This window comes from Epinephelus lanceolatus, chromosome 3 (genome assembly GCF_041903045.1).
Source record: "Epinephelus lanceolatus isolate andai-2023 chromosome 3, ASM4190304v1, whole genome shotgun sequence".
In the NCBI taxonomy this organism is placed as follows: domain Eukaryota; kingdom Metazoa; phylum Chordata; class Actinopteri; order Perciformes; family Serranidae; genus Epinephelus; species Epinephelus lanceolatus.
The window spans coordinates 30,327,885-30,355,589 of NC_135736.1; the positions used below are offsets into that span (position 1 = coordinate 30,327,885).

General features: G+C 41.6%; 1 protein-coding gene and 1 long non-coding RNA gene across 2 annotated transcripts in view; one reads left to right on the top strand and one right to left on the bottom strand.

Moving 5' to 3' along the window:
* The window catches only part of LOC144462471 (uncharacterized), a 185,346-nt gene that overhangs the window by 120,632 nt on the left and 37,009 nt on the right, over positions 1 to 27,705 (top strand). Inside the window, exon 5 of the long non-coding RNA XR_013490764.1 lies at positions 8,549 to 8,632. This is a non-coding gene — a long non-coding RNA (uncharacterized LOC144462471). The remainder of the gene's footprint in view (positions 1 to 8,548; positions 8,633 to 27,705) is intronic.
* cxxc4 (CXXC finger 4) overlaps positions 1 to 27,705 on the bottom strand; it is a 38,951-nt gene that overhangs the window by 4,478 nt on the left and 6,768 nt on the right. The window lies entirely within an intron of this gene.

Consider the following 27,705-nt stretch of genomic DNA (forward strand, 5'->3'; position numbering starts at 1 on the left):
ATTCAACTTCGTGGAACAATCTCAATAACAATTAATTAAAAGAAACATGGAACTAATACAATGCAAAAAAAGGTCTGCAAAGCCTCAGTTATTAAGGCTATCGGCACTCGTGTTTATTAAAGTTCCGACTACAACAACAAATCATCCTCGAGTCCCCAGTCACATTACCTGTGGGATTAATAATCACAACAAGTGTTCAGTCATTAGGTCTAAAACAACAGATGATGCCACCGTGAACACATTTTAGGACACTCTTCCTAAAGTCCCTGGGGAGGGAACCTGAATGAACCTGAAGGTGCTGCCTCACCTCATCACACTAGATCTGGCCACATACATTCCTTCCTATGTCTGTAGCAACCATTTACCATTTTTTCACACCACATTAGGCAATTACTATTATCCTTTCAAGTGAATAATGGAGGGACCCAGAGCAGCAGGATACCATCATCACCAATTTAAAGCCACGGATGAAATGAAATGCCATCGTGCTTTAAAGGGTCAAGATGCTCTCACAGATCTCATGTTTTCTTTTTTGGCTTAATTGCAATGAGCTGATGCCTGCCCCCCTATTATGTCACCTTAGCATCTTCAAATGTGTTTTATCATTTTGCAATGCAATTAGGCGTTGACAAATACATTTTCATGTAATTTCTGCTTTTTTACAAATATCTGATAGTAGAGAAAAACAGAAAATGATGGATGAGTAGCATAAAACAACACTGCCACATTTAACCATGGTTACATCATGAGTTTCCCAACCACCTGAACCACCAGAAAACATCGAGGAAAATTTGTTTAATTGATAAATTTTGTTTGATGCAATCCATTGCAGTTTTCATAGGTTGAATATCTACTGTAGAATAAGAGTGATCAAGTCTTTTCAACAATGGTTTCCCTCTAAGGCTCCAGACAACAACCACATAACCATGTCCCTGAGCTTTACGTGGATGATGTACTGTATGACCTTACCACTTTACAGTTCTTGGTTGTTTTCTTGTGGAGAGAAAACCACAGAATTATACAACAATAAAATGCATCATGAGTGGAGATTGCACAAGCAAACTACTGCTAGATATCTAAGTTCAATGACATTACAGAGATGTGTTTCTGTTATGTAGACGACCCTCGCTGATATAAAGAGAGTGGAAAAAATGATAGAAACACCTATCAGTACAACACAAGTCAACAGCACTGCAGTTGCCAAACTGACCATATATTTAAATCAATATTTCCACATTATAACCTTCATGAAGGTAGGATTTTATTGCAGGACTATTGTGACACACCAAGATGACGGTCAGCTGTCGGTTAATATTGGGCCATCGGTTTGTCCAACACTTTCTTGCTCCAACCTCGTCACATATTGACGTTTGGTCATGGACTTTCCATGTCCAGATAAGATGCGCAAGGTACCCTGGGTGCGTCGGTTGGCAACAAAAGCACATGGTTGGATTTAGGTAAAAAGAACAGGGTTCTTACGAGACACGAACACCACTCTCCCAGGTGAAAGTTGGTGTTTGTTGGACCCATCAACCACCACTCCCACCTGCCCCACTTGGACTCTTGCTACTTTAACTTTCGTTCTTATTCCGCTGCGTTTCCACCTGACGCTGCCAAGTGCCATTAAAGTATAACAGCAACCGGCCGCATAGCCTATTATGCCGATGTTAAAGGATGGCTTTGATAATTGGTGTCTGATGCCGCAAGTCTCTGCGCAAGCACCTGATTTCAACAACTTCGGAGTGAGACCGTGTTGATTTGTTGCCCTAGTTAATGGGCGTGACCTGCAGTAGTCGACCCTTGTTGGTTTTTTCTCCAGCCAATTCAGCATGTTGAATCGGTGTTCCAGTCACCGCAGCCCATTGATAAGTAAAATCTGACCGGTAGTTCAGCTCAATGTACAAGAAGAGAAATTAAAGCTAGGAAAGTCAAGAGGGCGTGAGATCGAAGCAGATTTGTTATTATAGGTAAGATCATTCTTTTCTTAGCCTTTGAGCTCCTCAGCAGATATAGATTGAAATTGTTTCTGCTATGTTTGCTAACACACAGTAAATATCCTTTGTTCTTTCAGTATCAGCTTGTGTTATTAATATGCTAACTGGCTAACTGTCTGTCTTCCAGTTTTCCTTTTTGAATGACGAATACAGACTTGCTGCTGTGCGAGCACGCAAAATGTACATGCTAGTTGTCTGTTGTCTGTTGTCTTTGCAGTGTGTTCAACTGCGACTTTTTGGGTGAGGCGATGCAACAGTTGGCTTGACATCTTGGATGTCAGTTTGGTGTGTCTGGGCCTCAAGACTACATTAAATTTGCCTGGGTGTACCTAATAAACTGGCAACTGAATGTAACTTTCTTAAATAGTAAAGGGGCTACATACTGATGCTACCAGGTATTTGTAGCAACAAGTATTGAGCCAAAGACACAAAGCCTAGAAGACAATAAGACTAATCTGTAGGTTACATATAAAGCCAAGCTAGTGAATCTCAACAAACACACTCCTCAAAATAACAGCACAGTGATTTTTAGGAGCATGCTATAAAACATATCAACATCGTCTGTCAGAGCACTACGACAAGTCTGCCACAAGGAAGAGAACACAACAAGTGAGTGTACTTAAAATGTTTTGGATATGACAAGCACATCCGCATTGGACATGGTGCAGCCACAGGGGCACTTTCAGCCTTAGCTCTCCCGGTCTAGAACGTGATGCTCTGAGAGCCGAGGCAAAGAGGAGAGAAAGTAGAGGTGAGAATGTTTATCTTGATCCATATTCTCACATTGATCAGTCCCTGGTGGAAGTGCGGCTCGCCAGAGACAATAATGACCCTGATCTGGGCACTCGGCATGTCTCTGTTTTGTTAAGTTCCCGCGTTATCGATCCAGTGGGGCTCTTGAGTGCTGCTTGGATTCACTCCCGGGCCTCCTCGCCTCAGCACACTGCAGTGACCAGGCACAAAGAAGGCTCAATTAGCACAGCTCTGCGTTGTCTGCTCCCCCACCTGCATGCGCCTTCAAAATCACTCCATCAACCGCCAGGGAGAGTAAGGGGGAGAAAAGACACAAGAATACAGAAACAACAGGGAGGGAGGGAGAGACGGAGAGGGGATAAAAGAGATAAAGGGAGAAGGAAAAAGAGAAAGGTGGGGAGAAGGTAAGGGTTGATAGTGTTACGCCAGGGACACGGGAGCGACACCAGGGTTTCACCTCAAATCAAGACGCTGTGGCAGCAGCTCAGCCTCACGTCAACACGGCTGCCTCTGCAGCAGAGCATACATAACAACCTGGCTACAACGACACACCGAGGGAAAGACAATTTCCCGCTCTGGCAATGAATGCACACGACCGAGTATTGAACTGACTGAAGGAGGAGGAAGAGATTTCTCCAGACCTCAAATTAACCCCACCACACCAGCACAGTAGGCAGTGTATTCTAAGTGTCTGCCGGTGGCTTTCGGTGATAACGACACAGTAAAACTGACATGTGGTGGAATAATTCTCTGCGGATTCTGGCAAGGCAGTGTGAGGTCTCTGGGCAGCCGTGACACCCTGTGATCCTAACTGAACCTGGCAGGTGCAGTTAATGCTGAAGCCACGTCGTCGGCTGATTGAGATGAGGTGGTAGAAAGAAGGCGCCGGCTAGAATGGGACATTGAATCAGAAACCGACTGAAGCAGCATCTGTAAAGGCTGCTCTAACCTCTGCAAGGGGCACATGTATGCACAAACAACATAAACCCCCAGCCACAATCTTAAACATCCAGGTTAAGGCCAGTCCATCCTATCTTTTCCACACAAATAATAAAAACACATGAACAGTCGTCAAACGCCCCCCGCCCCCCCCCCCCCCCCCCCCCCGCCCCCCCCGCCCCGGCCTCTGCCCCTCCTCTCCCCTGCAGCCTTGGCGTCACACTGAGCTGGGGCCAGAGATAAACCACTCAAGACGATGAGGATGATAATGGCAGACGCCGCAGCGCCTCAAAATTCAATCAGCACCAGGACGTCAATGCGGATGAGTGTAAAAGTGAAATATGCTCGCCGGCGTGTGTTAAAAGACGCCACACAGGGCTCGCAGAAACAACAACAGGCGATGAAGAGGACGATGAGGGGGAAAAGCAAGAGAGAGAGACAGAGGAGAAGAAAAAAAAACAAGAAGGGGAAAGAAAATGAAAATAATGTGTCTCTACTACTCTGCTTCCCGGCAGAATCCCACTGGCATTCTGAGCAGCCCTACTTTAACCACAGACTGTGAATAAATTACCCTTTTGAACTCGGGGTGATTGCAAATGTGCCCCGGTTTCTCTTGAGACATGTCTGGCACTAACCCTCAGCTCTATGCTCCCAGCCAGCCTTGTCACAGAAGCCCCCCTACCCTCCCCTCTTTCCCTCCCACCAACACACACACACACACACTCGAGGCACACACACAAGCATGCACAACATCATAAAACTTTTAATTCACCATAATTGCGGGTGGAATTTTTTTTTCCAGCCAGCTTCAAACTCGTCTTCTCCCCCCATCCCCTCTCTTTCTCTCTTTTTCTGTCTAGGAATTCTCAAGAAGCTCCTCATACTCTGAGATAAAAAAAATGTGTTAGAGATGAGAAAGTATCCTGGAAAAAATGTGTAGTGTGGCAGAAAAATCAGAGTACAGATGGAACGGATAGAAGCAGGGGCAGAGACAGATATGGGGGAGACGGAGAGCAGGGAATCTCAGGGAGAGACAGAGGCACTGGGCAGGTTGAATAGCAGCCTGTAGGAGTGTGCTGATGTGTTTCAGAATGCTCATTATAGCACATGGCCCATACATTACCCTGACAATACCCATTATTTATTAACTTACAGACCGGGAACCAGGCCACTTTTCATAACCGCAATCCTTTGGATGCAGCTCTGATAGGCTGCAAACAAAATATATATAAATAAATACCACTGTCCCCCTTCCTCTTTCTCCTCTGACACTGCTTTAGCTGTCTGGACGCTGACTTTTCTTTTTTTCTTCAAAGATAATTACAAACACTTTTCACACAGCATCAAGACTGCGAGCGAGATTTGTGTGCAAATCCAGGTCAGCCAATTTGTTTTCTTTTTTTTTCGCCACCAGCACCTCGCACCTTGGAAGCGCCAAATAAATCTGACACCTCAGAACTACAGTCAGAAAAGTGAAGTCTGTGATCATTTCAATATAAAATGACAACATGCAGGGGAAGGACTTTGATTATTTTTTTAAGGCAAACTGGTGGTGAGGCGGACAAAACTGGGAAGAGATGGGAAGAGAGGAGTGAGGAAAGAGCATGTTTCATCAGAGTCAAGGGAGGACGACTTTGGGATCCAGCCAAACATTCAGGGCCGATCTCCAGGTCTAAGCAAGAAGGGAGAGGGAGGGGGGGAAAAAGTTTCAGCGGCGCAGTCAGCCTTAACTGATGTGTTATATATTGCCTGTCACTTTATTCTGCAGGAATATTGGGGCGTTGCCAAGCTCAAACCTGGAAGGTATAGCAATCCATCACCTGCGCTGTTACAGGCGTTGGTGGGTGGGGGTTGAAATCTCATCTTGAAGCTTGTAGCCAATATTCTAGCCACCCAATGCCGTTTATAAAAGGTACCTCTCCAAGGCCGCTATCACGGACAGACCACTCATCTAGTCATCCACAAGCCACTGTCCCCAGTCGTGCATCACAACACCGTAACGCAAACACACTCTGCTCCGCGCTTAAACCTTGAACATTACCTGCATATACAAACAACGATCGGCAATAACATTAATTCTGGCGATGATAAGTAATTAAGTGAGATGATTGTAATGGAATAGGCTGTAATGACATCAACGTCCTGCTTTGTAGCTTAGTTGTTTACAGCCAAAAGTGCACTGAATACATCAATTAATGGAAGTGATTAATTGTCACTGGCCAGGTAATTAAAAAAAATTAAAGGTACAGTGCGCATGCTGTACATCACAATGGATAAAACCATCTTAAAGTCATAACATGAGGCAGTTAACATTTGCTTTTTAAACATTTTGCCAGGTTTTGCTTGTTGTGGTTCTTGTGGTACTTTTACTTTAGTTGAGTATTTCAATATCATGCTACTTTATAGTTCTACCTCACTATAATATAGAAGGAAATATTCTACTTTTTACTGCCCAACATTTTTTTTGACAGCTTTCGTTACTAGTTACTTTACATATTAAGATTTTATTTATCACAACCCGCAGAATTATTCCAAAAGGTTGGTATTACCGTTTAAAATTTCAATTATCATTAAAACCATGTTTGATTACCAAGCTTTGAAAAACCCATGGTAAATATGGTCCATTCTTGCATTCATTTTCATTCATTCATAATATGCATTGTGCATTTGTTTTGCTATTACAGTACCTTGTCTACAAAGTAAGCGTGCAGCAGGCCAACCCAGTGATGCTACTGGTCCCTTGTCTTCAGCTACAGTGACACAGACACTGTAGCAAGCATTTCAAAGGCAGGCTCCATAATGTTGATTAATGCGCATTTAATATGGTTATCATATGTTTACATAATGGTATTGATTTGGTAATCATTCTAACATTTACAGGCAGGCAATCAAAAAGTGCTGCTATGGTTATTTGTAGTTTTCAATATAAAGTACTTTTTTGACATTTTCATCACATTTCTATCCTGGAAATCCAGAGTTCTTGCGAGAGCACAATTTGAATTTGCTCAGCGAGTCACTCTGGCAATCAGTAATGATGCTCATTACCTATGCCCATGAAACTGAGCTGCACCAATCACATTGGTGTATCTGATATAGGCGGGCCAGAGGCGAGCTAAACAGATGACGACAGCGCTGCGACAACAAAGTCCGGAATCAGTCAGTAAACATTGCAAGATGGCTACGGATGAACACCAGTTGTTTGAAATGGCTTTGGCCGCTACAATGAACGAGTTAGACTTGGCTTTTTCTCTAAAAGAGGAACAGAAGACGGCGCTCGAATCTTTCCTTTGCAAGAAGGACATTTTTGCTGTTTTGCCGACTGGATACGGCAAGAGTCTAATCTACCAGTTAGCTCTGCTGGTAGCTAAGCGTTTACGTCACCCCGTGTATTGTTCTGATTGGTCGTAGTGTTATCCAATTGCGTGCAGTGATATTTTCAAATGCATGCTTGGTGCCGCCCCTCGAGTTGGGCCATTTTCATTACTCATAGCCAGACCCTAAATCTTTCTAGATTTGGGTCTGGATTTCCAGGCTAGCACATTTCAACAATACTGTGATAATTTTGGTCACTATAATTGAGATATGAAATTTTCATAATGTTTTCATAACGCATTGTAATAAATAACACTGTATTATATGGTCAAAAGCCTCATGTATAAAGGCTTTGTCCTATATATCCTATATATATATATTTGTCTATTGTTATAGTCTAAATAAAAGTCAAAATAAAAACCACATTAACCAACTACTACAGCAAAATGCTGCTTAGACATGACTGCATTAGTTATTCGGGCTGCTACGATTAGTCGACTAATCGGTGAGTAATCGACTGTTAAAATAATCGGTGACTATTTTAGTAGTCGACTAATGGGGTTGAGTCATTTTTCATAGAAAAGTACTGTAAAAGTACCCCAAATACTCTTATTGCAGCTTCTTACGTTCAGATATTGGCAGCTTTACACGCTCTCCCATGACGGTGAACTAAAACCCTTTGGTGTGAGTATGAAACAAGACATTAGATGACATAATTTTGGGGTTTGGGAGAGAAAGACCGACATTTTTCAACAACACATAGTTCAATAAAATGATTAGTCGACTAATCGAAGAAATAATCAACAGATTAGTCGACAATGAAAATAATTGTTAGTTGCAGCCCTATTAGTTGTAGTAATCCAGTACTGTAATACAAAATTATAGAACACTTACATGAACCAATTTTGAATCATGTGCTTTTACTTTTGATACTTAAAGTATGTTTTACTAATAATTCTTACATATTTCTACACCAGAAAAGCATCTTAATACTGTCGATGCTGACAATGTCTCCCTGCAAATAAAACAAATAAACCAACAAATATTAGAAATCAGCTCGGCTGCTTTTCCTTTGATTTATAGTAGAATTAAAAAATGCCTTTTGGGGAATGTTTAGTTTAGTAACAATGCTGACTTATGTCTGTGCAACAAAAACAAATATATTTCTTCACCGATCTCTGTACTGATCCCACAGAATGGTCACAGCCAACAGTGTTTTTAATTAAAAGCTATCAATGAAGATTTAATTTTTCACAGTTCTGTCAGATTATAACTTTCACAGTTACTCTCAGAATATGATAATAACACTGTGAACCATAGAGATAGAATTAATAAAGTGAGAAAAAAAAGATACTTAGAAGTGCAAATCAAATTGCTCTCAGATGGTTGCAGTTATTTTGTCTCTTACTGTGACTGTAGTTCTCTTTGGTATTTTGATATATTGACAGCCTTAAATAAAATAACGCTGAAGTCCTTGTCTTAAAACGCTTAAACAAACGTGCTCAGTGTCTTGAAGTTTTTTGCTGAATATGGTTATTTTCATTTTTCAGAACCATCTCATCATCACTACAGAAATATGAGATCATCGGGCAGCCAGCCAGCACAATGACAGGAAATACAATGCCTGTGGTTGTGTAAGTACACAAATGCCACACACACACTGTCATTACATACCATTCATTTTTCACAGGCACCATAAAAGCTGGACTTGTAATTTTCCTAGTAAACGTATCTACATCATCCAATTTATTATGATGATGATGATGATTTTAAATTAAAAAAAAAAGGCAAGGTATAGGATATATGAGTATTTATCATCAATCCGTTCACATGTTTACATCAGCATTATACTCTCTTAAGAATCAACGTTACATCAAAGTCTCTGTGGTCTGTTATACACAAGCCTGACAATGAATTTTCAGTATATTGGTGACCCTTGCAGACATTTACTAGCAATTTTATTCAGCTCATTTTTTTACACAGATGATCAGCATGTTTGATTTTCCATGGAGGCCTTTAAGTTTAAGATATTAACAAAGTAAGTGGAATACCATGAGCTATTTCTTTAGCATCTTTTCTCTATATAGCATTTGCATTCAGATATCTGCCCCACTTGAATATGCTCACCACACTAATGCACGCAGACAAAGGACTCAAGTACACCAGTGTCGTGATCACATTCTAATACTGAAATACTATACAGCTACAATCTTTTAATTCAAGGTCCAGTCCTTGCACCAGGCACCCGTGCGAGCAAATCAAGCTAAGTGTATTGCGGATGTTTGTGAGTAATGAGGAATTTGGGAGTTTTTTGCTGACTAGGCATGTATGAACTGGGGTGGGGTGAGGTGGGGGGGCGGGCTGGTATGATGGTGTGCTTAGGAGCTGTGCCTGGGAGAGGCGGGGTGGTCACAGGGGGGAGATTAGGCTGAGGGGCAGCGAAGGAAAACCAAATCCATCTCCATCTCAGAAACATCCTAAAGCAGATTACTTACTTCAGTGGGAGAGGAGGAGAGGGAGAAGAGACAGAGAGGGAGAGAGAGAGCGAGGAGCGTGTGAGATGGATGAGGGAGCGGTGGAAGAGAGAGAGAGAGAGAGAGAGAGAGAGAGAGAGAGGGAGCAATTAGCATAGATGCAATTCTGGCACAGTCCTCTGACTTGATATTTGACCTTCTGCAAGAGTCTTGCCAAATATCGCCTGAGAAGCGCAGACGGACCATATGGCAAAGTGCTGCTGGAGGCTGAGTGCAGTGTGACTCCAAGCCTCCGTATGCTAATAGGGGAATGTAATTACAGTGCAGTATTCCTGTAGGACGTATATTTTACTAGCCCTCCATAGGAGTGGGTTTGCAGTGAGACAGGCCAAGCCTCAGTGGCTTCAGAAAATACACTTTTTATCAAACAGTGAGGGAGCCATTGAGTGGACAGTGAAACGGAACGAGCCCAGTATAACTGGGCCAGCACTGCAATAAGTCACTTTATGAGGAAGTCAGTATATGTTGATGGAAACAGTCGAATGTTTGAAAAGGGTAAATACACACTGAATCACACTGCTGCAATCTCCTGCTCTCCCTCGGACACGCCCCAGTCAGTGGTGTCTAGGGCTGGGTATTGACACCTTTAAGGTATCAACTGAAAGTAGAATCGAAACATCTTGATTCCAATGATACCTGTATTTGATCCTTTTTGTACCCAGACCTAGAAAAAAAGACTATTTTCATGGTTTTGCTCACAGCCAATCACCACAAGTGTTCAATTTAATGCAATGTGTGATTGGCCCTCTACTGCAGCAACTGTAACCTATACAGTCTGTGATGTGGTGAAGTGTATTTGACGGAGCGTGCCGAGATGCCACCAAAAAGTTCCCAAGTATGGTGGCATTTAACGTGACTGAATGCTTCTATTCACATGATGGGTATCAAATAAAGTAGAAAAAATGAAGTACTGTATTGGTATCAGTAGCACTCTAATGGTACTGGTATTGTAATTTTTTTGAATGAAAATAGTGACAGCAGATGTTTTTTTATCAGCCGCCGACGTAAAACATCCACCGAGGCAGTGACATCACCAGTCAGGGCGTGTCTCAAAGTGCAAGATGCTTGAAAGTTTAAAACCCTTGACAGTAGTGCAACTCCAGATTTCCGCCTTATGCGAGATCAATATGAATTTACCCTTCAAATCTTGGGATATTAACCAGCTTTTCCTGTGCAAACACCATGTGAACTATGTTACGTTCTGCGGATACTGGCAGATGAGACACAGGCAGGAAACATAGAGTGTGAGATACACACCAAGCAGCAAGGCTGAAGTCAAACAGGGGATACTGGGGTTATAAAGTATGCATCATGACCACCGTGCCGTAGGACACCTGTTAAAGTTTTTCATCAAGTGTTCAGGAACGAGTTTAATGACATCACCTTTGACTACGAAGACGATGGATGAAAGCACACAAATACTTAGGTAACACTTATATCAGTCAAGAATATAATGTCTCCTATGAAGTCATATTTTAAGTACACTAATACACATTTGCATACAATGTTTATATTCTGCTTGTAAAAGCTTAATGAGGGCACTTAAAATAAAGTGTTGTGAATGTTTCAGCCTCATCTCCTAAAAATGATGTTCATACCATAGACTGTAAAAATAATGGATGTAGCTACTGTGACGTCACCCATTGGTTTGTGGACTCCCGTTTTGAAGCCTCGAGTACGGCATGACGGCTGTCGCCATCTTGGTATTTTGTGACCATATTTGGGACCATTTTTGGGCGAGATGCTGGCACTGTGGAGGAGTGCACACTATCAGTAGACAGCCTGTCACTCAAAGAGGCCAGCCCTTAATTATGCCTAACTTTAAGCCTTAATAAAATGTAAACGGGAGAGTTTACCCCCTGTGCAGTTGTCATGACGGAAGAGATTAGCTTTAGAGACCGAAACCAATTTATGTACCAGGGTCTAAACATGTTTATTTCTGCTGTAAACGTGGACATTTTAACATGGGAGTCTATGGGGATTGACTGGCTTCTAGAGCCAGCCTCAAGTGGCCGTTCAAAGAACTGCAGTTTTTGGCACTTCTGTGTTGGCTTCATTTTCCAGCCCTGAAGGTTGCCGCGTGGTTCGTATCAGGGATGCACAATAATATTGGCACATCATCTGTACCTGCCAATATTGGCTTTAAAATGAAATATCGGAATTGGCCAACATGCTTTTTCTTATCTTGTACAACTGACAAATATTACATACGTTGAAAAACATCGTATTTCATGTTTCCATCTAGTAGTGGGCCGTCATGATGCTGTAAGTGTACGCATGCATTATATGATGTTAATTTCACTACAGAAGAGACTTGATGATCATGAAACTTGGATTAGCTACAAATGTGGATATATCAATATTGGTTATCGGTTATAGGTCAAATGAGTTGTTACATTGGCATATCGGATACTGGGAAAAAATCCAATATGGTACATCCCTAGTTCATATTCAGATAATGTTTTGTAGATTAAATTGCTGCAAATGTATTGATATATTTATTATCAATTATAACAAATAAATGACAAATTTCAGTTCTATGTAAACCGTTCATTTCACCAGTGAAAACCTGAATTTTGTTTTTTTCCTTCAATCTCTTCTCTGGTCAAAAAAACACAAGATGGGGCGCGTTGACTTTAAATCTTTAACCAACCATCTTTATTTAACCATAACCAGGTTTCCTAAATCTAAGAACACAGGATACTCAGTGTGCTAAATCAAGTAATTTTTATGCCCACTACACATAATACAGGAAGCAGTTTCCTCACAAATGTATTCCTCCAAGCAAATCAGTAGCATTTAAAGGGGTTGAATATTTACAAGCATCTTCATTAAAAAATGCTTATATCAATAACTAATGCTTCTACTCAGGAGGTTTTTGTCCAGTAATTTATCAGCATTTTTCATCAAAAATAAGGTGCAGAAACAAGGCCTTGAAGAATGCATATTTCCTTTTAGTGTTTCTACATTGCATGGTATGCCTTAATAAGAGCACTAACTCAGTAGCTAGTTAGAATTATCTCACCCTATAATGCTGAACACAGTCTCACACAATGCACCCGTACAGTGAGAGAGATATCTGGGCTAAAAAGGGAGCGACTTTTTGCTGCTGAAACAGCGCTCAGACGCCATGCCTCTTCCATTTATCATGCATGGAAAATCTCTGCCCACACAGACGGAGGCTGAGCCGACCCTCGTAGGAAGATACCGAGGCAGCACCCTTGGGTCAGAGGCTGCCGTCTGTAGCCGGGATCACCTACCTGCTACTAAGTACAACAGTGCCGGCCTCCATTTCAATTAGCTTCACCTAAGTACCCTTGTCCAAGTAAAGCAATTTTACACAGGGCTGCTACAAAGCTAACTCTCCTCTGGGAGCAAGCCCTGTATGGGAGACAGCGGAGAAGCTTTCAGGTGCTGCTGAGATTTCAGGAAAACAAAACAAAGAGATGCAGCGGCGAGGTCAATTGAGCTCCGAGACGGGAAATCAGAGCAGTGTGAGCGGGGAGAAGGGCAGGCGTCTCAGGATGGGAGCGGGGGATGAGGGGGAAGATGAGCAGGACACGCGTTTGAGTGTGTAGATACCTGAGGGATCTGGTATGGAAATCCCCAATTTCTCAGCCAAGTTGCAGCCCTTTGAACAGCGGAAGACGTCAGCAAGCACGGCGAGAAGCCATGTGGGTGTAACGAAGCGAGGGCTAAGCGAGGCAACATGCTGCCAGTTCTCTGAAATGTTAAATTGAAATGCAAAGTAGGAGCAGGCCTTCTTGTTTTGAGCAGATTTCTCAGCATCTGTGTGGGAGCCCTTAAACTCAGAAGGTCTATATGCAGAGCTCTGCATATTTACTGTAAATCAACATAATATTTAGGTTAGGATTAGAAAATACACACAACTGAAGTTCAATCTTTAATTGCACTCACGTAATGGAGACTTGAGTCAAATCAATCTGTGCATCAAATTCAGTGAGTAACAAAAATTTTGGTTCAGTAAGAGTTTGAATATGTGCACTCAATTTGCACCTGTCGAGTGCAGTGTCTTTACTCTGCTTATACATTTTTGCTACTTATTATTCAGAGCGTATAAGCAAAAGATGCTGGTTTTGACACACATGAGAGACGTTTGTTTCGGAAGTAAGATTCCCAGTTTTTTCCAGTGACAATGTTAGTCACCCACAGTTGCAGCACCTCTACAGCTTAGACAACTTTCTTAATTAATTTATTTGCACAAAGCGGCCAGTATAACATTAGAGAAGCCGGCTCTTGACCGGAAGGTCGCGGTTTGATCCCCGGCAGGATAATCTGGGAGGGTAAAGTTAAGGAAACAGCGCTTGCCTTGCCTCATTACCACCAGTGGTGTGCCCTTGAGCAATGCCTTTAACCCCAACTGCTCTCGTGGAGCTGCTGTGGCCAGCAGGTCGCACTGTGGTTGTACTGGGCAGCTTCCAGGTGTGAGTGTGTGTAATTCAGTGGGTGTTTTCTGCAAAAGAGAGCTTGGCTCATGGTGAAACTTCCTGAATGAATAAAAGGTTAAAAGATGATCAACTGCATTTTATGCGAGTTGCGTAAAACTGTAATAAAACAACACGGTCTCACAGAAATGTGTGAAATGGACATGACCTTTGAACAACGCATTACATGGTGGTGGGCACGAAATGTGTTAAAATTACTCGCTGGCAAGATGAAAACAATAACATTGGAATGTCTATTACTAATGGTAACAGCTTGGAAAGGAAAAGACAAACACTGAATTTAAGAAAAAGCTCTTGGTTTTGGTTAAAATTACTATGTACAGGATGTAAGTGGCGTAAACTTACTTTGCGTTTTTACATAGGGTACCTGTGTATGCATAGTTACATAAAGTCCATACAGTCATGTATGTCATGTAACTAACTTTTTTGCATGCCTGGTTGAAAGGAGGTTGTTTGTGTGACCCATTCATCCATCACTCCCACCTGTCCTACACAGACTTGTTCACTCTTAATACCCTAAAACTTAAATTAAAAGCCTTGTCCTGATTAAATGCCAGGTCTATTTACTAGCCTAGCATGGCTACACATTCTATAAATAAAAGCCTGTCTCAGTTAGAGGCCTGGTGTGGTTGCAAAGCAGTTCATAGAAGTTCTTCGGATGTATAAAACCAGCTTGTTCACTACCTCAAATCATGTGTCAATTCCTCAATCACCCTGTAAGTTATTCATATTGCTTTGGTCTGTAAGGGTCCTCAGATCAAAAGAATCAAAAGGGTTTTTCATAAACAATAATCCAAGTTGTGAGTATTGTTTAAACAGGATAAAGAGGTGTTGTGTCAGTATGCTGGGTGCTGTAATCCTCAAGTGCCGTAACTCACTCTCTCTCTGATGCGCTGCCTGTCAAAACTAGATCAAATGAATTATTTGTGATTAATATATTATCTAAAGCCTAATTTTTAAACAGGTAATATTCATAATAGTTTAAATAAACAATTTCATTGTATTTTCTGATCTTTGCTGAGCAGCAGTTTTGTGTGAAAGGAATTAAAGGTCTGTGCCATATACAAGCCTGTTGATTTCAGTGATTTAAGCAAATAATAGCCCGCACTACTAATTTAAGTTTTACAGTAGTTAATTTGTGTTTCTACCATGACAGAAGATCCTCAATTATTTTGCATTGGCATTGCTACATGTTGCCAGGACGTCATTTTATAACATTTTGTATCCACCACCACATTGTTGTTGTTGAGACACACGTATTTATATGAGACAGAGTTCAATAAAAACTGTGCATAAAAGTAGACCTTGACTTTCAAGGTGCATCTTCGTAAGAAACATCCAATCACAGAAGTTCCATTGCGTGCATTACTAACGGCGAGGGGAAGCTAACATTTAAATTAATCAAGTCTCAGATTTTGGGTAAATTGTAGATGATAACTATGGTTATATATTTTGCAAAAACAACTGCAAGGACAATGCATTCTGACTTTGCTACAGCTCTGATTTGTGCCCCTGACTGGCTTCTTTTCCACAGCAGCAACACCCAAGACTCTTGGGTATTGTAGTATTTCAAATGGACATGATCTCCCAGAAACAAAGCCGAAATAATCACAAGTGCTTATTGCTTATTTTTTCAGACTTTCCTCAAATCTCATCTTTTTTCTTGGGAATCACTTGATACTTTAACTTCCTAAGGACTCCTGGAGGAATGCTATATGATCCAGGAGACTCCCATTTTTTCAATGTTAAAGGGACATTGTGTAACATTTTCAGTTGTTTATTGGCAAAAATTGATGTCTGCATTCATAAATATGTCATCACTGGTGTACTATTACTTCCACCAATAATCTGACTTATTCTCGTAAAAGGAGAATTTCGGATTTGTTTGTACATTGTGCGGGTAAGTCATCTGTGGGGTTCCATTACGTTTCGCCATCTTGAGAATACACCCGCCAGCAAGGGACATACAGCACCGCCTTTGACGTTTTCGTTGAGAGCCAGGCTAGCACTGCGTGACTGAGGAGCCGAAGGAGAGGAGCAAGAGGCGCTTCGCTACTACCCTGGCAAATTTGAAACAAAGTCCCACTCTTTGAGCATAATGCAGGATCATGCATATGCAGCATCATGGGAGATGGAATCCTTGTCGCCAAGAAAGCGCAAAAGGGAATAGAAAAGGCAGCGTGACCGGCGAATTAAAAAAACGAAGGCCCACATCAGGGTAGCCTTTCTCAGGTAGAGAGAGCTGCTGAGGGAGAATGGTAATGCAATCACAGGCCAGCGCCGCTGTTGGCTGTTAGCCACTGTTAGCGGCCAGTCGCTAACAGCCTCATCCCTCTCCTCGCATCACTGCGCCGCTGTTAGCTGTTAGCTGCTGTTAGCCGCTGTTAGCGCTGGCCTGTGATTGTATTACTTTTCTCCTTCAGCAGCTCTCTCCACCTGGGAAAGGCAACCCCCAATGCTGACCCTTGTTTTTTTTTAATTCGCCGGTCACGCTGCCTTTTTGATTCCCTTTTGCACTTTCTTGGCGACGAGGATTCCGTCTCCCGTGATGCTGCATAATACATGATCCTGCATTATGCTCAAAGAGTGGGACTTTGTTATGCGGCAGTAGTGCCGCTGGCCACTAACAGCTGTTAGCGGCGCAGTAATGCGAGGAGAGGGATGAGGAGTGTGAGGTTGAGCCATTTGTCAGTTGTCAAAGGACAAGACGTGATTGGTTTGTTTCAATTTACATCCGCCCCAACAGTCCTACGTTGTAAACACAGCCAGCATGGTGAGGAGGGGGTTTGTCAACTCATGTCGCGTGTGTCTGTGTAGGAGCCTGAATGAATACTCCATGTAGCATCGGATGACATGGTTTCATCAGTGTTATCATAGCTTTTTGGTACACAGGGGCTACAGTTGTTGCAATACATGTTTGAAACAGTGAGGCGCTAGAGTGCGCCATCTGTTTGAATGCAATATATGATTTCAACATTAGATGGGAGAAATTCCTACACACTGTGGCTTTAAGTAACATTAGGGGTATCATTAAAAAATACATTTGAAATGGGTACTGGGGAGAAGTACCTCTGAAACCAGCAGTTCTGTCCCCTCCATACGTCATGTCGGTTTGCGAGATGATTAACAGGAGTGGAAAGCAGTAACAACAGACTTCTGCTGCATAAAGTTTTGTTTATTTTTTCAGTCTTTCCTCTAATCTTAGTTTATTTGTCTTGTGATTTACTGGATACCTTTACTGCTTCGGGGGTATATTGAAATAAAGCAAAAGCATCTTTCTTTGGTCAAGCTGGACATATACTACTGGTGGAGAGGGTCACAAGTAGACAGATATATGACAATAATTATACAATGGTGTGGCAGTTTCTGGTATCAAGACTGTTTATGTTCGTTTGGAGCTCTGTTTCTAAATTAAGCAGGAGATGACGTGCAGGTCCACACAATGCATGGTTGAGATTAGAAGGTGTGACCAAAACACGCTATTCTGCATCGATTCACAGAGATGTTTATCTTCAAAGAAGCATAATTGGAGTTTAAGGCCAAAAAGGTTGAACACTACTGTACTAAGCCATTTATATAAACTGAATGGGAAAATCCAAGGCTGTTAATTTGGTTTTATTTAATTAAGCTGAGGCACATACAATAACAGTGTAAGGTCAGCTCTCTAGGCAAACTTATTCTGTAAGAAGAAAGAAAAACAAGGATTAAAGTCATCCCGTTAGAGTCATAAGACTAATATTTCACTTGAAGCAACCTAAAATGAGGAATTACATAAGTAGGCTTTAGTTAAACTGGAAGGTGAAACTCGACAAAGACGAAAACAAGAGAGATATCGTTAGGAGAAAGCCAGTGGGCAATGTAACATGCTAAAGGCAGCATTTAAGACAGAGCTAATCCAAGCAGACTCCCCCCTGCTTAGTCATTCCAGCTCCACACTGATCAGACAGGGAAACCGGTCACAGTTTGTCAAAACACAGCTTGCACTCTGAGCAGATTGAAATCATTTCTCTACTCAACAGAACACCACAGACAGATCTTTAGAGGAGTGACAACAAACAGCGAACAGCTCAATGGTTTATCAGTCGGGGAGGACAAAGGGGCTCTCTGCTCAGGAATGAAAATATCCACCTGATGTCATCAACCGGTGCATCATAAATCCTATCCTTCGCCTGGGGGCCACAGACTGACTTCACGCCTCTGTGACACTCTCTAACCCCAGGGTTTCTATCAGAAAAAAAACCTTGAAATATCTTTCTGGGCATGGTGTCAGATGCTCGCCATGAAATATTCATAATGCGAGAGTAGAGCCACAATAGCGGAGGTGGCAGCATGCGAGGATTTGACTTGCAGAAACTGAGACGCTTAAACCACGTTGACCGATTTCTCCCATCACCAGTTGTCACTCACAAATTCACTTTCGCGTCAGTTTTCTTGGATGAATGGCACAAAGCCATCTGTCATTTAATGTCTTTTAACCTATAGATATAAACTCATTAGTGCATCAACACACCTGCAGCTCTATGGCCCTGTATATTACATTTAATCTGCTTTGCCAACAATGAGGTTAACAAAGATTAGTGTTTTATTTTTCTTTTGCAGCTCAATATTGTGACTTGTATCAAGCAGCTTTACAAATTTAACAGTTAAAAGGATAATTCTGATGTTTTTCTGGGTACATCAACTATACACAAATCTTGTATACATAAAGAGTATGTGGGAAGATATCAGATTCAAGAGTTGCTGCCAAAGAAAAAACCTTTTTAAAAGGCACAATCTGTAATCCAAATGTAGACAAGGAGAGAAGCCATATCGCCAAAATTTCAAGGAACAATACAAGACAACAAGTAAACTGAAATCATAAATGTTTTCTGATGCTCTCTACATCCAAAACTGTTTGTCAAAGCAGGCCCATAGTTTTAACTACACTGCCTGGCCAAAAAAAAAGTCACCACCAAAAAAAAAAGGTCATACACTCTAATATTTCGTTGGACCGCCTTTAGCTTTGATTACGGCACGCATTCGCTGTGGCATTGTTTCGATAAGCTTCTGCAATGTCACAAGATTTATTTCCATCCAGTGTTGCATTAATTTTTCACCAAGATCTTGCATTGATGATGGTAGAGTCTGACCGCTGCGCAAAGCCTTCTCCAGCACATCCCAAAGATTCTCAATGGGGTTAAGGTCTGGACTCTGTGGTGGCCAATCCATGTGTGAAAATGATGTCTCATGCTCCCTGAACCAGTCTTTCACAATTTGAGCCCGATGAATCCTGGCATTGTCATCTTGGAATATGCCCGTGCCATCAGGGAAGAAAAAATCCATTGATGGAATAACCTGGTCATTCAGTATATTCAGGTAGTCAGCTGACCTCATTCTTTGAGCACATACTGTTGCTGAACCTAGACCTGACCAACTGCAGCAACCCCAGATCATAACACTGCCCCCACAGGCTTGTACAGTAGGCACTAGGCATGATGGGTGCATCACTTCGTCTGCCTCTCTTCTTACCCTGATGCGCCCATCACTCTGGAACAGGGTAAATCTGGACTCATCAGACCACATGACCTTCTTCCATTGCTCCAGAGTCCAATCTTTATGCTCCCTAGCAAATTGAAGCCTTTTTTTCCGGTTAGCCTCACTGATTAGTGGTTTTCTTAAGGCTACACAGCTGTTCAGTCCCAATCCCTTGAGTTCCCTTCGCATTGTGCGTGTGGAAATGCTCTTACTTTCACTATTAAACATAGCCCTGAGTTCTACTGTTGTTTTTCTTCGATTTGATCTCACCAAACGTTTAAGTGATCGCCGATCATGATCATTGAGGATTTTTTTCCGGCCACATTTCTTCCTCGAAGACGATGGGTCCCCACTATCCTTCCAGTTTTTAATAATGCGTTGGACAGTTCTTAACCCAATTTTAGTAGTTTCTGCAATCTCTTTAGATGTTTTCTCTGCTTGATGCATGTCAATGATTTGACCCTTCTCAAACAGACTAACATCTTTTCCACGACCACGGGATGTATCTTTCGACATGGTTGTTTAGGAAATGAGAAGCAACTCATTGCACCAGTTGGGGTTAAATAACTTGTTGCCAGCTGAAAGATAATCGCCCATGCAGTAATTATCCAATAGGAGGCTCGTACCTATTTGCTTAGTTAAATCCAGGTGGCGACTTTTTTTTTGGCCAGGCAGTGTATAATTAGTTGAGCAATACACAAAAAGCCTATTTCTAATCTACAGTATACCAGTCCAAGGTACATGTTAAGGGACGGCATGTCAGTTTCCACTTCTTCCATGCTACAGTGTCCTTTCAAACTAAACTTCCATGTTCACAAGAAATGAAGGTTTTGGGAACTACTTTAGATTTATTTAACAAAACTTCTTAGTTAGGTTTATAAAAAAATCATGGTTTGGGTTAAAATAAGCATGTTTGTTACAGAATTTTGTTTTGAAAGTTACTTAACTATGTCACATGACATATTTGACGTGATGTATGCCACGTGACATGTAAGCCATGTGAGATTAATGTAAAAAGTCAGCGCTAACTTTGGTTTCACACCAACACGAACAGTGGTCCCCTGGGTGAAAGTCCTGTGTTTGTTTGACCCATCCACCACCACCTCCCTCCCACCCTATCCAGACATTCTAGCTCTTTATTATACATCATTGTCACAAGTGGGTGTAGTAGGTAAAAGCTTGGTGTGTCTCTTATACCCATTTTTCCACCAAAAGTAGCAAGTTTTTATAAATGTGGGATTAGGAGGTTCATTAGCACGGTTTTGTATTTCTCTGTAATGTAGCACAGTGTTAACAATGTTACTTAAAATATTCTTTCTCAGACCTTGAACTCAAACCATTGTGTCACCTCGCTCAAAGTATGTAATTCAATAATTAAATTAATATCGTAAACATGTGGGCAACTAGTCGACTAATGGCCCTAAATGACAACTATTGGTCGACTAGGAAAATTCTTAGTCGGGGATAGTCCTACTCTTTTCCCATTGACAGTAGTTGGGTATGCCTTTCTGTTTTTTAATTGGTGTTTCACATTCGGTGTCATGAATGTGTCGGAAAAAACTGTGCTAATAGGGTGCAGTATGGAGGACAGTGGAAATGTTACGGTAGGTACTTCTTTTTAATATCTGTCGCTTACTCAGTCTCTCTTTTGGTGCTGACTGATTTTGAATGATGTTTGAGCGCTGCTTGGATGGATATGGACAGCAGGGTGAAAAATTGCATGCCCACCTGGCTGTCATATTTCCATAACTGCTAATCAGAGCCGATCGGAGCTAGGGGCGTTAAATGCGTATGACTGTTACAGAGTCGTTTGTCTTAGGAATGAATGTTGATGATTGCAACCTTTCCCATCAAATACAAAAGCCAGATGTTAGTGGGGGTTTTTTATCCAGTGGAAAAGGGGATTTAAAGATGCGAAAATGGTGTCTTATGCATCAGGATCAGACACTGAAGGCCACTGACCAAGCTGCCGTATATTACGCCCTGGGGATGAGAACTGGTTGAGTATACACGTGAATATACCTGTAATACATATGGTCAAACAAACTGACAGGGTCCGCGGTCCAAGACACAACTAAATTAACATGATTCTATTCATGGCATCAGTGTTTACTTATTGTTTGTCTCCTGGTTTGAGTTGAACCTTAGCTCGAACATGTGAAATGTCTTTGGCAGCTGAGTCTAAACTTTGGATAGCAGAGATTTGTATAAGCACTTGTACCAACGAGGAAGAGTTTAATTAAAGTTCCTGTTTATAACTGCATTATCATGCACTGATAAGGTCACTTTAAGAGCAGACCAGAAGTTCTATTAAGATGGATTACCTATTTCAAACCAGTTTCAGGTCTCTGTAAACACTGGAAAAGTAGCTTCTTAGAGGGCAGGAAATCAATCCAAAAACTCAGAGTATGCTTTAGAAAAACTTTCGGCAGTGATGGGAAATATATTGTAAATAATGGTTCCTGAAAATCACTGGTCTACAGTCAGTGAATGATGTCTTCATCATCTTAGGCAACTTGAAGCATCATGTCAACCAGACCCATGGCAGGAAGCAAGTGCTGTGAGCAGTGAGGACAGTTTTGAGGTTTGACTTGAGGAAAAATGTTAGAAATCAATAGAAGAACTGTTATATAGGGTCCATTACAGAGATCAGTGTTTGACTGAGAGAGTAGGAGAGACTGAATTACAAATAATATACAGAGCAGATTATCGGTACCTTAGAATTAAAGGACTATTTTAACTCCAAATTATGAGTTGGATGGTAACTTGTTGCCCTCTTAGCGATTATTTCAGTTCCTCTTAGCTGCATACATACATATATGATTGCAAAATAATGGTAAATGTATTGTCTGCTCATAAATTGATTAAATCCACTGCCAGAAAAAACCTACACGACTCTGCTCATGCAGAAGTTGTCAACACTAAATCTTGACAGCTCTGTGTTGTACATAAAGTTAAAGCAAAAAGTCTTGTAATTAGAAACCTGACTCTTGTATGACTTGGATCTACCAGGTACTGTATTTACCAATGACCAAAAATGTTAGATGGAATGGTTAAACAATGTTCGTATGAAGGTATGAATCTGAAGCATGGACGAGTCTGAGTCTGACACATGGATATGGACGAGTCTTTTAAGAGTCTAAAGGTGATGTGTTTTAAGATGACACCCTTTCATTTCAGTCCCAACACCAAATGTTTCTCTCTTCATGGTAAGCTTCTGCACTGTGCAGCTATTGCACGTTACCGCCTGATAACTGAATGCTCATAATAATGGGAATCTGATACAGCATCACAACTATTTTTGCAATTTTTACTTGCCCCCTCAATTTCATTGCAAAAACAAACAAACAAAAAAGCCTACAAAAATCCAGAAATCCAGGAGGAACTGATTATTATTAGCGGTCTATAGGGAAAATATTAATAAATACATTTTTTTAAAATGCAGAACTGTAGATGATCACTGAAGCTCTCTTAATAGATCTACGGTTTAAAGCCACAATATTGTCTTCTTAAAGCCTACTCCCTACATCAAAGTGGATAGCAGTGGGTTGAACGAACCAACCTGCATTGTTACTATACGGGCACCTTGCTAAATATAGTGCAGCTAAAACAAAGTCAAAGGACAGATTTACTCTGTTGAAATAAGAAGACGTATCATCATACAAAGGTTTGTATGATAGCCCCTACTTGTTCGGTTTAGCCAAAGAGTCAGGGTTGACCATTGCAATGACATGACGCACGTACATCACTTAAACTCAACACTGACTTCTGGTTTCTCACAGGACACGATAAGCAGTCTCCTGGGTCAAAGTCCTGTAGTTTTTTGACCCAACCAGCACCCCGACCGCCTCCCTACGTGGATTTGTCACTCTTAATACTACGTCACCTGACTTCCATCTTTGCTTCCATCATATAAGGGAGGACCAAGCTCCCAGGAACAGTGCTAGTCTTTGATGTAGTGGCCAAACTGCGGAATTAAAACTTTCAGGTCTGTCATGTAATGCGATTGGGCCAAAAAAGACTTTGTCCCATAGAATTACACTGTGAAAGCGAGTACATTTTGGACAGATTTTTTTTTGTTTTTATCACAATCCCTGGGAAATTTTGAAACATTTTGAAAGTTCGTGCGTTCCCATTCAAGTTAGCGGAGGGCTAAACCAGAGGTCATCTGCTTGGACAGTGAAAGTCTCTGGTGCGCTCGCTCTATGGACCCAACTATGTGGAAGATCCGATAATTATTTACCCAAGAACTCTAATTTTTTGGCTTCACTTGCCACTTAGCAACTTTTATAGGAATGAACGAGACCCCGCCGCCAACGCTGTTTTCAGTTCTCTTCATACATCCATGGGGCAGACAGCCTGCAGTGCTTAGGTCATGTGATCACAGCCTCGCTTAGACAGCCTTGTTTTTTTCAGTTTAATCGTTGCATTAGAGCCAACACATAAAATATTTGGACAAGTCTAAATAAGTCCAAATCACATCATTGTTATGTGGAACAAAAAACACCCCGTTGCGATGCTCTGCGCTCATCACAAACCCACGATGCATTTGCTGAAGACTTTTCTCTCACACTTTTTCATACAGGCTCTCGGTAATGACGAGATACCTTTTAACTTCTCAGCCAGAGTCAGCATCAATAATTGATTCTCATCTGTTTAAAATTTAAAGTGCCACACATTAATGTCCTCCCGCACCTGCTCTTTCACGCTGTCCATCCTCCACTGGGCTGCTTTCTACCCCCCAACTCCCTCCCCCCGCTCTCTTTCTCTCTCTCTCTCTCTCTCTCTCTCTCTCTCCCTCCTCGCACTATAATAAAGACAATGGCAATGAGTTCTCTTTCACCACTGAACCAGGGATGTTAAATCAAACAGGGGCAGGGGAGGCGACAGACCACATAATGTAAGGGCATCGTCCAGACGCCTCCGATTACGCTTTGGCCTTAATTGGTGGCAGTGGCAAAAACGATGAATTCTTTAACAGTGCCGTGCGGTTGTGCCTCTCCGAGCACAGCAAAGGCCTGAGGAGGACAGCTACACGGTGCAAATGGAAGCTGACAGAAAATCCACACGGCACGACCAATCTAGGGGAAAAAGGGCATGACAATGAATAAGGGGGCCCATGCTCTTAAGTAGCTGAGGGTAGCTTGCAGGGAAGATGTGTATAATTAAGCGGTCTGCATCTTGGTTCAGATGGCAAAATCCTATTGTCTTGACAGGAGCTTAAGGTTGCCCTTTAGGTTGAGATGCGCAGCGGCGTACGGCCTCATTTTTCTTTTTTTTTTCACACTCCCCCAGACCTCTGCGACCAAATTAATCTGCAGTTTTAAAGCTTGAATAAATCCAGTAAGTTAGAGATCTGCAGATCTAAAGGCTGTCTGTCCCTCAGGCTTTTCCTTCTCCATTTTTTTTTTTTTTTTTCTTTACCCCCTCTCCTTTGCCCACGGAGATTGGCTGGCAGCACTCAGTGTTATCTCCAGGGAGGCAAAGGTTTGGGGGAGGGGGTGAAGGCCACAGATTTGTCCTTATCTATTCTGAGCACACCTAAAACAAATTAGACCTGGCTGCCGTTGCTTATTTGGCTCCCGTGCTCTCATTAAGGGGCTGAATCCAAGCTATTTTCCTCAAGGTCCTGCTTCCTACCATTTTGGGCCTTGTCTTTTATCACAATAGCAAAGGTTTCTAGGCAGCCATGCCACCTTTTCATCTCACCCATTTTATGTAGTCATATCAACCCTGCACAAAGAGCGCAGGGAGAGAAAGAACATCCCCTTACTCCAGGATGCTGTTTTACTGCACATGACTTGATGCTGGCCTTTGACATTTGTTAATTGAAAGTAGGAATCTGTTCAATTAGATTTGTTTTGCCCTTTTCCTGCTTTTTTACGCCGTGTTATGCTGCTAATCAAACGGAAGCCTCTTTGGATGTTATTTCAAGGATGTTGCTTTGTCTTTGCGGTAATATGAATGTCAAAAACAAAAGTGCTGTTAAAGTCAAAGTGCTCCTGTCAATGTAGTCAACAAGCAGGCACTCGAAGTCCTATGATTTATGATTATGTCTCTATCAAACTATATAGTTAAGGAGGATGTTTTAGACACCTGTCTGTAGGCACCAAACTCCTGATGGAAAGTCCGCATTAGTGAGTCATTCACAAGCAAAACCTACATAAATTATACATGCAGAGTGTACACCTCAAATCCACATGTTGGAAATGTTTGGAGGGATGTTAGATTGAGTTTCCTGTATGATGTCACAACACTGGTCAGACTTTTCAGACTTATTAATGGCAATGTCTGACTGCACAACACAGTCAAAAACAGATATGACTCTTAGCAAATATTGGTATCTCCACTTCCCTCCTCGGTCTTTCATAAATTTATAAAACCTTTACTATTAGCTATGGAGTCTTTATTCCTCTGTTTCCAGTAGTATTGTTTTATGTCAGAACATTAACACCGGAGCTCCACTTGTCTCAGTGTCAGTCATGTTTACATTCATACCATTAATATCAAAATCGCATTCGCTGTGACACTGTTAGTGGAAGATTATAAACTTTAGGAACTCAAGATGTTTCAGTGAAAGATTGTTATAAAGTCTGAGCGACAACCTCAAAAAATATTTGAGCTGTTGATACTTAAAACGATCCATGAAGGCAGCACTACATTAGCTTAACTCATAAATATGAAATTACCACCAATAAACTGAATTATACTGAAATAAAACCTGCTGAAATTGGAATAAACTTGTATTATTAACTCTCAAAAGAGCTAAGAAGTCAACGTTAACCTCACTGTGGTGCTGCAGTGGCATCGAATTAAAGATTCGATGCCACTTCGACTAGAGCTGCAACTGTTTATCAATTAATCCAATAGTTGTCAACTATTTAATTGTTTGTCTGACTCATTTTTAGGAGAAAAAAAAGTAAAAATTCTCTGATTCCAGCTTCTTAAATGTAAAAGTTCTTTACTCCTCTACGACAGTAAACCAAAAATCTTTAGGTTGTGGACAAACAAGACATTTGAGGATGTCATCTTGACCTTTGGGAAACACTGATTGACATTTTTCATCATTTTCTGACATCTTCTAGACCAAACTCATCGATTGATCAAGGAATTATCCACAGATTAATTGACAATGAACATAACTGTAAGCTGTAGCCCTGGTCTTACCATTGAGCGTCTTGTTGGATGCTGAATACCAAGTACCTCAGAACACCCTAAAGGGTCCCAAGATAAATCTGAAGGGTCACAAGATAATTAACACAATTCTGATAATTTATTTCTGACTATTCTGTAATGTTGAGCTTTTTTTTTCATGTGAAGTACTTTCACCGCTTCAGGCATAAAAAAATCATTCAAATGAAATGTTTGGCTGAACTGCTCACAAATCATGACAACACTGATGGTCATTTTAAGGGGCCACAAGCGAAGGAAGATTGGGGAAATGCTGCAAGAGGAGGCGATAAGGACATGTGCATGCCCTCACACCATGTCAATTTTAGTGCCACATCAATCTGTTGAGCAACACAAGCTGGCAAGGGCAAGTTTTACATTTACAGAATTTAGGAAGAGGATAAGGCCCCTTTTTCATGAGTCCTCCTGCAGGTAAACAGGTGAAGTAAACAGAGGTGAAGACATAGCTTGCCCACATACGAGTATTATTGCATTTGAAAGTTAATGAAGGACCTTTGAGCCATAGGAGCTCAAGCTACGCAAAGGTAACTGCTCGGGAAATGTTAGGTTAGATGAGATTCCTCTGCCAGACTAATCCATCCTGGAGCCTGAGAGCAGCACAGAGACGGAGAGAGAGAGAAAGAGCAGAATCTGCTGCAGAACAGCACAGCAGTGACACAGGGCAATTCTCTAGGGCCTTGCATTAGCGCGCTAAATTAAAGGGGGTATTAGATTAAATTGGCTCTCCGATTTCAGGGGTGTGAGTAAAATTCTGATTTGCATTTTCCACCGCTGCTTAAGATATAATTAGTTCAGGGTGATTCCCATGTGGAAAACACTGACAGCCAAATCTAACTGGCTGCCAGTAGCTTATCGTCTCTTCCAAGGCAAAAGGTACACTCAGCTCATGTTTGGCGTGTGTTTGTTTGTGAGTGTGTGAGTATGAGTGTGTTTGTGCACATCTTTGTGTGCATATGTGCTGCTGTTCACGTGTGGTTTTGCACACACGGGCTGTAAATTCAC